Raw genomic sequence first — 13,425 nt, forward strand, 5'->3', positions numbered from 1 at the left:
ATGACCTGTGAATCAAACAAAGTAGAGTAAATTAGGTAGGCATCAAACCTATGTGACCCTTTGGTGAGGTTCACACATTTATGTTTCACGGATGTCCGGACTAGATCTCGTGACTCGAACTTGCTAGCCTCATGTATGTCTGAGTCTGTTGGCCTTGGGGCAAGAGACCAGCTCCCAGCATGTGCATCACTCTTCATACTATTACCATCAGACCAAAATGTGTGAATTCACCCTACAGTCACTTGAAAGTATTCAACACCCCCCCTTTGCTTTTTTACCTATTTTGTTACATTACAACCTGTGTTTAAATATTTCTGTAGTCCGATTTGTGTATGATGCATCAGCACTAAATTGGATAAAATAAAAATTGTCATGTAGGTATAAATGCATCACTTTTGCTGTGAAGCCCCCCAAAATTTCTGGTTTAAGCAATTATCTTCATAGATCATATGGTTAATAAAAGGAAGTCCACCTGTGTGCAATCTAAGTGTCACGTGGTCGGTCAGTATAGACACACCTTTTCTGAAAGGCCACGAAGGCGGCAAAACCTTCAACCCCTTAGAACCCAATGACGGACATAGCATTTTATGAGTGAGTGTCGGTTCGCGCAGCATGATGTGCTAGGCCCAACATGACTTTGAACTGTGACATCGGGATTTAACATTCACTAGACGGATGCGCTTCATTTTTCCGTCCATTGGCACCCATTTAATGTGAACCGTGGGTGCCGATGGGTTGTCATGACAGCCGGTGGTCTACTGAAGATCACCGCGCTTGTCATTACAATACTTCTGTGAAAGACAGAGTTTAGTTAGCATTCCTAAAAGATTGGGATTTTCACTATACATAGTATTGCTGATGCACTGCTACTTATAGCACAAGCAATCAGTCAATCGCAGCTTCAAGTCCACTAAGGGGACTATTAAATTCATTAAAAAGTAAAAAAAATGTTTTTAACATTTAACAAAAACAAATAATAATAATAATAATAATAATACATTTTATTTTTATAGCGCCGACATATTCCGCAGCACTTTACATTTCAGAGGGGATTTGTACAGACAATAGACATTACAGCCTAATAATAATCACATACAGTAGATTATAACAAATACCAAGAGGAAAGAGGGCCCTGCTCTCAAGCTTACAGTCTATGAGGAAAGAGGTAGACACGAAAGGTGGGTGGTAACAGTTGCCCTGATTGTATGGACCAGCCATAATGTTAAGTGTGTAACAGTACAGACACAGAGGGCTAATGGATGCATAAAGCATGTGGGAACATGATGCGGGAAATCTGGTTATGGTAAAACTTTTGGCTGTGCCACACAGGGATAGATTAGGTTAATGTGTTGAGGCGATAGGCCAGTCTGAATAAATGCGTTTTCAGGGCACGCTTAAAATTGTGGGGATTGGGGACTAATCGTATTGACCTGGGAAGTGCATTCCAAAGAATTGGCGCGGCACGTGTAAAGTCTTGGAGACGGGAGTGGGAGGTTCTGACTATTGAAGATGCTAACCTCAGGTCATCAGCAGAACGGAGGGTGTGGGTAGGGTGGTATACTGAAACAAGGGAGGAGATGTAGGGTGGTGCTGGGCCATGGAGGGCTTTGTGGGTGAGGGTAATAAGTTTATACTGAATTCTGGAGTGGATGGGTAGCCAGTGTAATGACTGGCACAAGGTAGAGGCATCGGTGTAACGATTGGTGAGGAATATGATCCTGGCTGCAGCATTCAAGACAGATTGGAGAGGGGAGAGTTTGGTAAGAGGGAGACCGATTAGAAGAGAGTTACAATAGTCGAGACGAGAATGAATAAGAGAAACAGTAAGAGTTTTTGCAGACTCAAAAGTAAGAAAAGGTCGAATTCTAGAAATGTTTTTGAGGTGCAGATGACAAGAGCGAGCCAGTGATCGAATGTGGGGGGCAAAGGAAAGCTCGGAATCAAGTATGACCCCAAGACAGCGGGCCTGTTGCTGGGGAGTAATAGTGGAACCACCCACAGAAATAGCAATGTCGGGTATAGGTACATTAGTAGAGGGAGGAAACACCAGGAGTTCAGTCTTTGACAGGTTCAGTTTCAGATATAGTGAGGACATGATATTAGACACAGCGTTTAGACAATCGCCGGTGTTTTCTAGAAAGGCTGGCGTGATGTCAGGAGAAGAAGCGTATAATTGAGTGTCATCAGCATAGAGATGGTACTGGAAACCAAATCTACTGATTGTTTGACCAATAGGGGCAGTGTACAAGGAGAAGAGGAGGGGGCCTAGAACCGATCCTTGGGGGACCCCAACAGTAAGGGGAAGGTGAGAGGAGGAGGAACGGGCAAAAGATACAGTAAAGGAGCGGTCGGAGAGATAGGAGGAGAACCAGGAGAGAACGGTGTCCTTGAGGCCAATGGAACGGAGCATAGTGAGGAGGAGCTGATGATCCACAGTGTCGAATGATGCAGAGAGATCCAAGAGAATTAGCATGGAGTAATGACCATTTGATTTAGCTGTTAGCAGATCATTAGAGACTTTAGTGAGGGCAGTTTCAGTGGAGTGTAAAGAGCGGAAACCGGATTGGAGAGGGTCGAGAACAGTTTTCTGAGAGATAGCGGATAAGACGGGAGTGGACCAGGCATTCCAGGAGTTTAGAGATGAAGGGAAGATTAGAGACAGGTCTATAGTTAGCGGCACACTTTTGGTCGAGGGATGTTTTTTTAAGTAGTGGATGTATGATGGCATGCTTAAATGAGGAGGGAAAAATACCAGAAGAGAGAGGTTAAATATTTTAGTTAGGTGAGGGGTGACAGCAGGGGAAAGGGACTGGAGGAGATGTGACGGAAATGGGTCACTGGTGCAAGTGGTTGGGCGAGAAGATGCAAGGAGCCTGCTTACTTCTTCTTCTGTGACTGGTTCAAAATCAGAGAGTGAGCTAGATGCAGTGGGGGAGGGAGGACAGTGCATGGTATGAGGTGACTGGGAGATAATTTCCTATCGAATCTGGTCAATTTTTTCTTTGAAGTAATTGGCCAGATCGTCAGCTCGGAGCTCCGTGGCTGGGGCCTGTACTCTTGGGTTGAGTAGAGAATGAAAAGTGTCAAAGAGACGTTTCGGGTTATTGGACAGTGAGGTGATGAGGGTGTTGAAATAGGTTTGTTTGGAGAGGTGAAGGGCAGTGTTGTATGTTCTAAGCATAAACTTAAAATGGATGAAATCTTCGTGTAGATTGGATTTTCTCCACAGACGTTCGGCGCACCTGGAGCACCGCTGCAGGAAACGTGTTTGCACCGTGTGCCAGGGTTGTCGCCGTCTGCGTTGTGGTGTTCTTTTTATAGGGGGTACAAATTCATCCAGGGCACTTTGGAGTGTTTCATTGTAATGCTTCAATGCAGAATCAGGACATGAGAGGGAGGAGATAGGGGCCAATGAAGACTGTAAGTTCTTCATAAGTTTCTGGGTGTTAATGGCCTGTATGTTTCTATAAGTCTGGACAGTGGGGGTGACCTGGCAGTTCTTGATAGAGAATGAAAGAAGATTGTGGTCAGAGAGAGGGGAGTTTGCAAAATCATCCACTGCACAAAGCCGAGAGAAGACCAAGTCGAGGGAGTTACCGTCTTCATGCGTTGGAGAATTAGTAAGCTGTGAAAGGCCAAATGAGGAGGTTAGAGATAAAAGTTGAGTAGCAGATGATGAGAGGGGAAGAGCAATGGGGATGTTGAAATCTCCCATGATGAGGGTAGGAGAGAAAATGTGGAAGCCAAGTGGCAAAATGATCCAGGAACTGATGGGAGGGGCCGGGAGGACGATACACCACCGCCACTCGCATGGAGAAGGGGGTGTAGAGTCTGACGGCATGGACCTCAAAAGAAGGGAAGACTAGTGAGGGTAGTTGAGGGATAACCTGAAAGGTACATTTTGGTGATAGGAGCAGACCAACGCCTCCACCTGCTCTATTGTCTGATCTTGGGGTATGAGAGAAGTGTATCCCCCCGTATGAAAGAGCAGCAGCAGTGGTAGTGTCTGACTGCTGGATCCAGGTTTCAGTAAGAGCCAGGAGGTTAAAAGAATTAGAAAGGAAGAAGTCATGAATGAAGGAGAGCTTGTTACACACTGAGCGACAATTCCAAAGTGCACAATTAAGAGAGACAGATGGCATGCAGGGAATATTAATAAGATTAGAGGGGTTTCTGAGTGTAGCAATCCGGGGGTTTGACTTTCTATAACATGGGGGACCAGGGTTGGGAGCAATGTCTCCTGCGACTAGGAGAAGGAGGATAGAAAGAGTGAGCAGATGGTTAAATGATTTGTGAGAGCGTCTCTTATGTTGAATGGTGGGACTGACTGGATCTGTGCAATTTAACAATGTGAAAAGAGCGTGAGTGCTATACATAGGAGAGGAAAGAAGCGAGGGGCCGATATGGATGGAGTGTAGAGAGTTAATGCCAGGGCGGTGGATGTGTGTGAATGCAGCGGCCAGGATATAAATTACACAAATGCATATGGTATATATTTGTTGTATTCCAAATGTACAGGGAGTAGATATATATAAATGATTTAAATGTCTTGCCTGTCTCCTTCCCTGTCTAACTGCCATGTTATAACTGCCAGTAGTACTTTGATACATGTACTTCGATTACATGTGCATAAATGCCACCCCTGCATAAATGCTCCCCTTAGCTAGGTCTGAATATATAGGAGGTTAAGGCTAAGATTTTTTTTTTTTTTTTTGCTCTCTCTTCTCATTAATCAATCACACTAAATTGAGACACCAGGACCCAATAAAGTGTTGTGGTCAAATAAACACATGTCCAGCACTACATGGATCATAAAGCACTTTGAAAAGTTTCTTGACCTCACAACATAAGGGGACAAGCAGAGTAAGTTTAAAAAAAAACAAAAAAAAACTATATACCAGATATAAGCTTGCATAGTTGAAAACACATAGATAGCATTCAGGATTAACTGCTTGCTGACATTGAATGGAGACACAGGAGTGGATTCAGAGCAGAGATTGGAAAAGCTGGTTACCAGATACAAGTTTGATATCGCAGGCATTTGAAAAAGTTCAATCTATCAAAATATAAGCAAATTACCGTATATACTCCTGTATAAGCCGACCCGCGTATAAGCCGACACCCCCCTAATTTTGCCATAAAAAACTGGGAAAACTTATTGACTCGTATAAGCCGAGGGTGGTGCTGCACAAGGGATAATGGTGGTCCAAAAAGATGCTCCATAGATAAATACCCCCATAAAATGCTGCAAAAGGGTTAATGATGGCCCAACAAGATGCTCCAAGGATAAATACCCCCATATATTGCTGCACAAGGGTTAATGGTGTCCCAGGTAGATGCTCCATACATAAAATACCCCCCATATGCTGCACAAGGGTTAATGATGGCCCAAGTAGAAGCTCCATTCATAAAATACCGCCCATATGATGCACAGGGGTTAATGGTGGCCCAAGATGCTCCATACATAAAATACCCCCCATATGCTGCACAAGGGTTAATGGTGGCCCAAGATGCTCCATACATAAAATACCCCCATATGCTGCACAAGGGTTAATGGTGGCCCAAGATGCTTCATACATAAATACCCCCCTTATGATGCACAGGGATTAATGGTGGCCCAAGATGCTCCATCCACAAAATACCCCCCATATGATGCACAAGGGTTAATGGTGGCCCAAGATGCTCCATACACAAAATACCCCCCATATGATGCACAAGGGTTAATGGTGGCCCAAGATGCTCCATACACAAAATACCCCCCCCTCCATAAGCTGCTGCCGCTGCTGCTATGAAAAAAAAAAAAAGACATACTCACCTCTCTGTCGCTGGGGGCCAGCTGCCGGTGTAGCCGCTGGATCAGGGCCCCCGCACTGGCTATATTTACCGTTCCCGGTTCCATTGCTGTCTCTGGGTCCTGTGCAGTGACGTTAGCAGAGGGCGCGCACTGACTACGTCACCGCGCCCTCTGCTAAGTCACAGCCAGAGGACCGGATGGAACAGGGAGCATTAAATATTGTTCTGCTCCCCCGTCATACTCACCAGCCCCCTCCTGGCGCCCGGTCTCTTCAGCTGCCGGTGTAGCCGCTGGATCAGGGCCCCCGCACTGGCTATATTTACCGTTCCCGGTTCCATTGCTGTCTCCGGGTCCTGTGCAGTGACGTTAGCAGAGGGCGCGCACTGACTACGTCACCGCGCCCTCTGCTAAGTCACAGCCAGAGGACCGGATGGAACAGGGAGCAGTAAGTATTGTTCTGCTCCCCCGTCATACTCACCAGCCCCCTCCTGGCGCCCGGTCTCTTCAGCCCAGAGCCCCTGCTTCCAGCATGATGTCGGCGTCCCAGGCTGTTCTTGCATTCAGCATTCATGTGGTACGGCTCATTAAATATGTGCATATTCATGAGTTTAACCCCTTCCTGACATCCGACGTACTATCCCGTCCACGGTACCCGGGCCCGTATGACCGTGGACGGGATAGTACGTCTACCGCGATCAGCGGCGCCCAAGTGGTGAGCGCCGCTAATCGCGGCCGGGTGTCAGCTGATTATCACAGCTGACACCCGGCACTATGTGTCAGGGGCGGTCACGGACCGCCCCCGACACGTTAACCCCTTGCACACCGCGATCAAACATGATCGCGGTGTACCGGGAGTTAAAGGGAAGCATCGGCAGGGAGGGGGCTCCCTCCGTGCCTCCCTGAGCCCCCCACGGCAGCGCAATGTGCAGCGCTGCTGCGGGGGGCTCCTATCCTCCAGGCCCCCAAATCCAAGATGGCGACGGGGGCCTTCGGGGACCTGAGGAAGCTGGCTTCCTCAGTGCCTGCAAGGCACAGGCAAGAGGAAGTCTGCTTCAATGCCTGTGACAGATTGCTGATCTGTCACAGTGATCTGTGATGTGACAGATCAGCGATCTGTCACAGGACAGTGATGTCCCACCTGGGACTATGTAATAAAGTAAAAAAAAAATTAAAAAAAAATGTAAAAATAAATTAAAAAAAATCGCCAAATAAATTAGTAAAAAAAAAAAAAAAATATTCCCCAATAAATTCATTTTTTGAAAATAATAAAAAAAAAACAATAAAAGTACACATATTAGGTATCGCCGCGTCCGTAATGACCCGCCCTATAAAACTGTCCCATTAGTTAACCCTTTTAGCTAACCCCTTAAAAAATAAAAAATGAAGCAAAAAATAATGATTTATTATCATACCGCCAAACAAAAAGTGTAATAACGCGCGATCAAAAAGACGCATATAAATATCCATGGTACCGCTGAAAACGTCATCTTGTCCCGCAAAAAACGAGCCGCCACACAGCATCATCAGCGAAAAAATAAAAAAGTTATAGCTCACAGAATAAAGCGATGCAAAAATAATTATTTTTTATATAAAATAGTTTTCATTGCATAAAACCGACAAAAGCATAAAAAAACGACCTAAATGAGGTATCGCTGTAACCGTACTGACCCGAAGAATAAAACCGCTTTATCAATTTTACCGCACGCGGAACGGTGTAAACGCACCCCCCCAAAAGAAATTCATGAAACGCTGGTTTTTGTTCATTCTGCGTCCCAAAAATAGGAATAAAAAGCGATCAAAAAATGTCACGTGCCCGAAAATGGTACCAATAAAAACGTCAACTCGTCCCGCAAAAAATAAGACCTCACATGACTCAGTGGGTCAAAATCCGGAAAAATTATAGCTCTCAAAATGTGGTGATGCAAAAACTATTTTACAATAAAAAGCGTCTTTTAGCGTGTGACAGCCGCCAAACATAAAAACCGCCATAAATAGTAAGTCAAACCCCCCGTTATCACCCCCTTAGTTAGGGAAAAATAATAAAACTAAAAAAAAAGTATTTATCTCCATTTTCCCGTTAGGGTAAGGCTGTGTGCACACGCTGCGGATTAGGTGCGGATTCTGTAAAATCCGCAGGTGAAACCGCAGGTCAAAAGACCTGCGGTTTTACCTGCAGATTGCTCTGCGGTTTTGTCCTGCGGTTTTTCATCTCCTCATTAGAGGAGATGGCAAACCGCAGGAGAATCCGCAGAAAGAATTGACATGTCAATTCTTTCTGCGGATTGAAAACCGCAGATAATCCGCGCGGAAAATTCCGCACCGTCTGCACTGCGGTTTTTGATTCCCATAGGGAATCATGGTACTGGGGTCCGCAGCAGCCAAAACCGCTGCGGAACCGCAGCAAAATCCGCAGCGTGTGCACACAGCCTTAGGGTTAGGGTTAGGGCTAGGGTTAGGGCTAGGGTTAGGGCTCAGATTAGGGTTAGGGGTGTGTTGGGGTTAGGGTTGGAGTTATAATTGGGGGTTTCCACTGTTTGGGCACATCAGGGGCTCTCCAAATGCAACATGGCGTCTGATCTCAATTCCAGCCAATTCTGAGTTGAAAAAGTCAAATGGTGCTCCTTCCCTTCCAAGCTCTGCCATGCGCCCAAACAGTGTTTTACCCCCACATGTAGGGTATCAGCCTACTCAGGACAAATTGCAAAACAATTTTTGGGGTCCAATTTCTCCTGTTACCCTTAGGAAAATAAAAAATTGGGGGCAAAAATATCATTTTTGTGGAAAAAAATGATTTTTTTATTTTCACGTCCGAGTGTTATAAACTTCTGTGAAGCACTTGGGGGTTCAAAGTGCTCACCACACATCTAGATAAGTTCCGTGGGGGGTCTAGTGTCCAAAATGGGGTCACTTGTGGGGAGTTTCAATAGTTTAGGTACATCAGGGGCTCTCCAAACGCACATGACACCCGCAGACCATTCCATCAAAGTCTGCATTCCAAAACGTCACTGCTTCCCTTCCGAGCCCCGACGTGTGTCCATACAGTAGTTTTCTCCCACATATGGGGTGTCAGCGTACTCAGGCCAAATTGGACAACAACTTTTGGGGTCCAATTTCTCCTGTTACCCTTGGGAAAATGAAAAAATTGGGGACTAATTGATCATGTTTGTGGAAAAAATACGATTTTTTTTATTTTCATGCCCTGGCATTATAAACTTCTGTGAAGCCCTTGGGGGTTCAAAGTGCTCACCTCACATCTAGATAAGTTCCTTAGTGGGTCTAGTTTTCAAAATGGGGTCATTTGTCGGGGGTTTCCACTGTTTAGGTACATTAGGGGCTCTCCAAAGGCAACATGACACTCGCAGACCATTCCATCAAAGTCTGCATACCAAAACGTCACTACTTCCCTTCCGAACCCCGACGTGTGCCCATACAGTAGTTTTCACCCACATTTGGGGTATCAGCATACTCAGGACAAATTGGACAACAACTTTTGGGGTCCAATTTCTCCTGGTACCCTTGGGAAAATAAAAAAATGGTGACTAAAAGATCATGTTTGTGGGAAAAAATACGAATTTTTTATTTTCACGCCCGGGCGTTATAAACTTCTGTGAAGCACTGGGGGGTTCAAAGTGCTCACCACACATCTAGATAAGTTCCTTGGGGGGTCTAGTTTACAAAATGGTGTCATTTGTGGGGGGTTTCCACTGTTTAGGTACATTAGGGGCTCTCCAAAGGCAACATGACACCCGCAGACCATTCCATCAAAGTCTGCATTCCAAAACGTCACTACTTCCCTTCCGAGCCCCGACGTGTGCCCATACAGTAGTTTTCTCCCACATATGGGGTATCAGCATACTCAGGACAAATTGGACAACAACTTTTGGGGTCCAATTTCTCCTGGTACCCTTTGGAAAATAAAAAAATGGTGACTAAAAGATCATGTTTGTGGAAAAAATACGAATTATTTATTTTCACACCCGGGCATTATAAACTTCTGTGAAGCACTGGGGGGGTCAAAGTGCTCACCACACATCTAGATAAGTTCCTTAGGGGGTCTAGTTTCCAAAATGGTGTCATTTGTGGGGGGTTTCCACTGTTTTGGTACATCAGGAGTTTTCCAAACGCGACATGGTGTCCGATCTCAATTCCAGCCAAAAACGTCAAATGGCGCTGCTTCCCTTCCGAGCTCTGCCATGCGCCCAAATAGTGGTTTACCCCCACATGTGGGGTATCAGCGTACTCAGAACAAATTGCACAATAACTTTTAGGGTCCTGTTACCCTTGGAAAAATAAGAATTGAGGGTGAAAAGATCATTTTTGTGGAAAAAATATGATTTTTTAATTGTATGGCTGTATGTTATAAACTTCTGTGAAGCCCATGGGGGTTCAAAGTTCTCACCACACATCTAGATAAGTTCCTTAGGGGGTCTAGTTTCCAAAATGGTGTCATTTGTGGGGGGTTTCCACTGTTTTGGTACATCAGGGGTTTTCCAAACGCGACATGGTGTCCGATCTCAATTCCAGCCAAAAACGTCAAATGGCATTGCTTCCCTTCCGAGCTCTGCCATGCGCCCAAATAGTGGTTTACCCCCACATGTGGGGTATCAGCGTACTCAGGACAAATTGCACAATAACTTTTAGGGTCCTGTTACCCTTGGGAAAATAAAAATTGGGGTAAAAAGATCATTTTTGTGGAAAAAATATGATTTTTTAATTGTACCGCTGTACGTTATAAACTTCTGTAAAGCCCTTGTGGGTTCAAAGTTCTCACCACATATCTAGATAAGTTCCTTGGGGGGTCTAGTTTCCAAAATGGGGTCACTTGTAGGGGGTTTCCACTGTTTAGGTACATCAGGGACTCTCCAAACGTGACATGGCGTCCGATCTGAATTCCAGCCAATTTTGCATTGAAAAAGTCAAACGGCGCTCCTTCCATTCTGAGCTCTGCCATGCGCCGAAACAGTAGTTCCCCCCCACAAATCAGGTATCAGCGTACTCAGGACAAATTGCACAATAACTTTTGCAGTCCAATTTCTCCTGTTACCCTTGGTAAAATAAAAAAAATTGAACCTGAAGTATTTTTTTTGTGAAAAAAAGTTAGATGTTCATTTCTTTTTAAATATTCAAAAAAATTCCTGTGACGCACCTAATGGGTTAATAAACTTCTTGAATGTGGTTTTGAGCACCTTAAGGGGTTCAGTTTTTAGAATGGTGTCACTTTTGGGTATTTTCTATCATATAGACCCCTCAAAGTGGCTTCAAATGTGATGTGGTCCTAAAAATAAAATGGTGTTGTAAAAATGAGAAATCGCTGGTCAACTTTTAACCCTTATAACTTCCTAACAAAAAAAAATTTTGGTTGCAAAATTGTGCTGATGTAAAGTAAACATGTGGGAAATGTTACTTATCAAGTTTTTTGTGTGCCGTATCTCTGTGATTTAAGGGCATAAAAATTCAAAGTTGGAAAATTGCGAAATTTTCAAAATTTTTGCCAAATTTCCATTTTTTTCACAAATAAACGCAAGTTATTTGAATGAAATTTTACCACTAACATGAAGTACAATATGTCACGAGAAAACAATGTCAGAATCACCGGGATCAATGGAAGCGTTCCAGAGTTATGACCTCATAAAGGTACAGTGGTCAGAATTGTAAAAATTGGCCCGGTCATGAACGTGCAAACCACCCTTGGGGGTGAAGGGGTTAATGAGCGGTACCACGTGACCGCTGAATGCAGGAACGGCTGGGACACTGAGATCATGGGGGAAGCAGGGGGGCTGCAGAGACCGTGCCAGGAGGGGGGAGTATGGTCTCTGACACCCCCCCGCCGACCCCCGTATATGACTCGTTTATAAGCTGAGAGAGGGACTTTCAGCCCAAAAAAATGGGCTGAAAATCTCGGCTTATACACGAGTATATACGGTAATCCGATCGGTAAATGTAGTAATGAGAATATGAATTGAAAACACCAGAATTAGGGTTTTTTTTGCTGTCACAACATTGCAATAAAGTGCAATAAGAGGCGATCAAAACATTATATCTACTCCAAAATAGTATTAGTAAAAACGTCAGGTCGGGGTGCATAAAACAAGTCCTGACTCAGCCCCAGATCCTGAAAATTGAAAGTTTCAGGTCTCTGAAAATGGCGACACAACCAAAATTTCTTACTTGTTTGTGATTTTGTTTTTATCACTTAAATAAAAAATAAAAAAACCTATGCATGTTTGGCATCTTTGGAATCATACTGACCTGGAGAATCATATTGCAAGGTCATTTTTAACATATATTGAACATGGTAATTACAAATCCCCCAAAGCAATTGTGAAATTGCACTTTTTTTTGCTATTTCAACGTACTTGGAATATTTTTTCCGCTTTCCAGTCCCTCATATGATAAAAAGAATGGTGTCATTCAAAAGTATATCTTGTCCTGTAAAAATATGAGCCCTCATACAGTTAAGTGGACAGAAAAATAAAAAAGGTTATGGCTCTTAGAAGAACGGGAGGAAAAAAAAAAAAAAAAAAACAGAAAATGGCTGAATGCTGAATTGTTTGAAATATGTCAAGTTACTCCAGTATAATAGTGCAAAAAAGATTGTTTAACGTTAGCCGACCAGGAGGTAATGTAAAGTTTAGACAAGACTAAAGACACCAAAAATTTATAAACCAGTTTGAGTTTAAGGCAGTTTAATAAATGTTTCCAGTGTGAGAGGTGATGACTTCTCTGTGCTCTTTTGATGTCACTGCAGAGCTGTGTGTTATTATAACTGACACATCTTTAGGTTCCTCTCAATATTTCAGCTTCCATCTCACAGGCAGACAGGGTTGCAATATAGTTGCAATACAGCAGAGCTGTGAGATCTGCAGAAAATGTGTTTATAAGAAGATAAAGTTCAGTTCTCCTGTTAATTGTCTCACAATGGTAATGCCCCTTTCATTTAAAATAAATAAGCTCCGGAAGCAGATTCTCATGCTGATTAGTGTCCTGCCCATGGCCTTTAACAATTTATTTACCTATCAGAACACATGGGTATCTCTGGAGTAAAGGCCCCATCACACATAGCGATCTCGCTAGCGGATCGCTGCTGAGTCACAAGTTTTGTGACACAACAGCGATCTCACCAGCGAGATCGCTGTGTGTGACAGCGATCAGCGACCGGCCCCCCTGCCGATATCGCTGATTGCTCTTGGAAATCTCTGGACATTTCTTCCATCGCTGGTCTCCCGCTGGCCAGCACGCATCGCTGCGTGTGACAGGCGGGAGACCAGCGATCAGCTAGTAACTAAAGTACACATCGGGTATCCAAGGGACGTGCGTCCCTTAGAAACCCGATGTGTACGTTAGTTACCAGCGCGCTGATGCAGGGAGCTGGTAACTAATGTACACATCGGGTATCCAAGGGACGTGCGTCCCTTAGATACCCGATGTGTACGTTAGTTACCAGCTCCCTGCATCAGCGCGCTGGTAACTAACGTACACAGCGACGCCGCGCGCTCGGCGTCGCTGTGCTGATCGCTGGTGAAGATGTCTGTGTGACAGCTCACCAGCGATCACATAGCGACTCACCAGCGATCCTGACACGTTGATATCATTGTCGGGATCGCTGGTGAGTCGCTATGTGTGACTCCAGC

The 13,425-nt window shown here is 44.5% G+C and overlaps 1 protein-coding gene across 3 annotated transcripts in view; it reads left to right on the forward strand.

Moving 5' to 3' along the window:
* The window catches only part of ASCC3 (activating signal cointegrator 1 complex subunit 3), an 825,088-nt gene that overhangs the window by 17,579 nt on the left and 794,084 nt on the right, over positions 1 to 13,425 (forward strand). The gene's annotated exons all lie outside the window — the stretch shown is intronic.

This window comes from Dendrobates tinctorius, unplaced genomic scaffold, assembly GCF_039654945.1.
Source record: "Dendrobates tinctorius isolate UK_male_01 unplaced genomic scaffold, ASM3965494v1 ptg000111l, whole genome shotgun sequence".
Classification (NCBI taxonomy): Eukaryota; Metazoa; Chordata; class Amphibia; order Anura; family Dendrobatidae; genus Dendrobates; species Dendrobates tinctorius.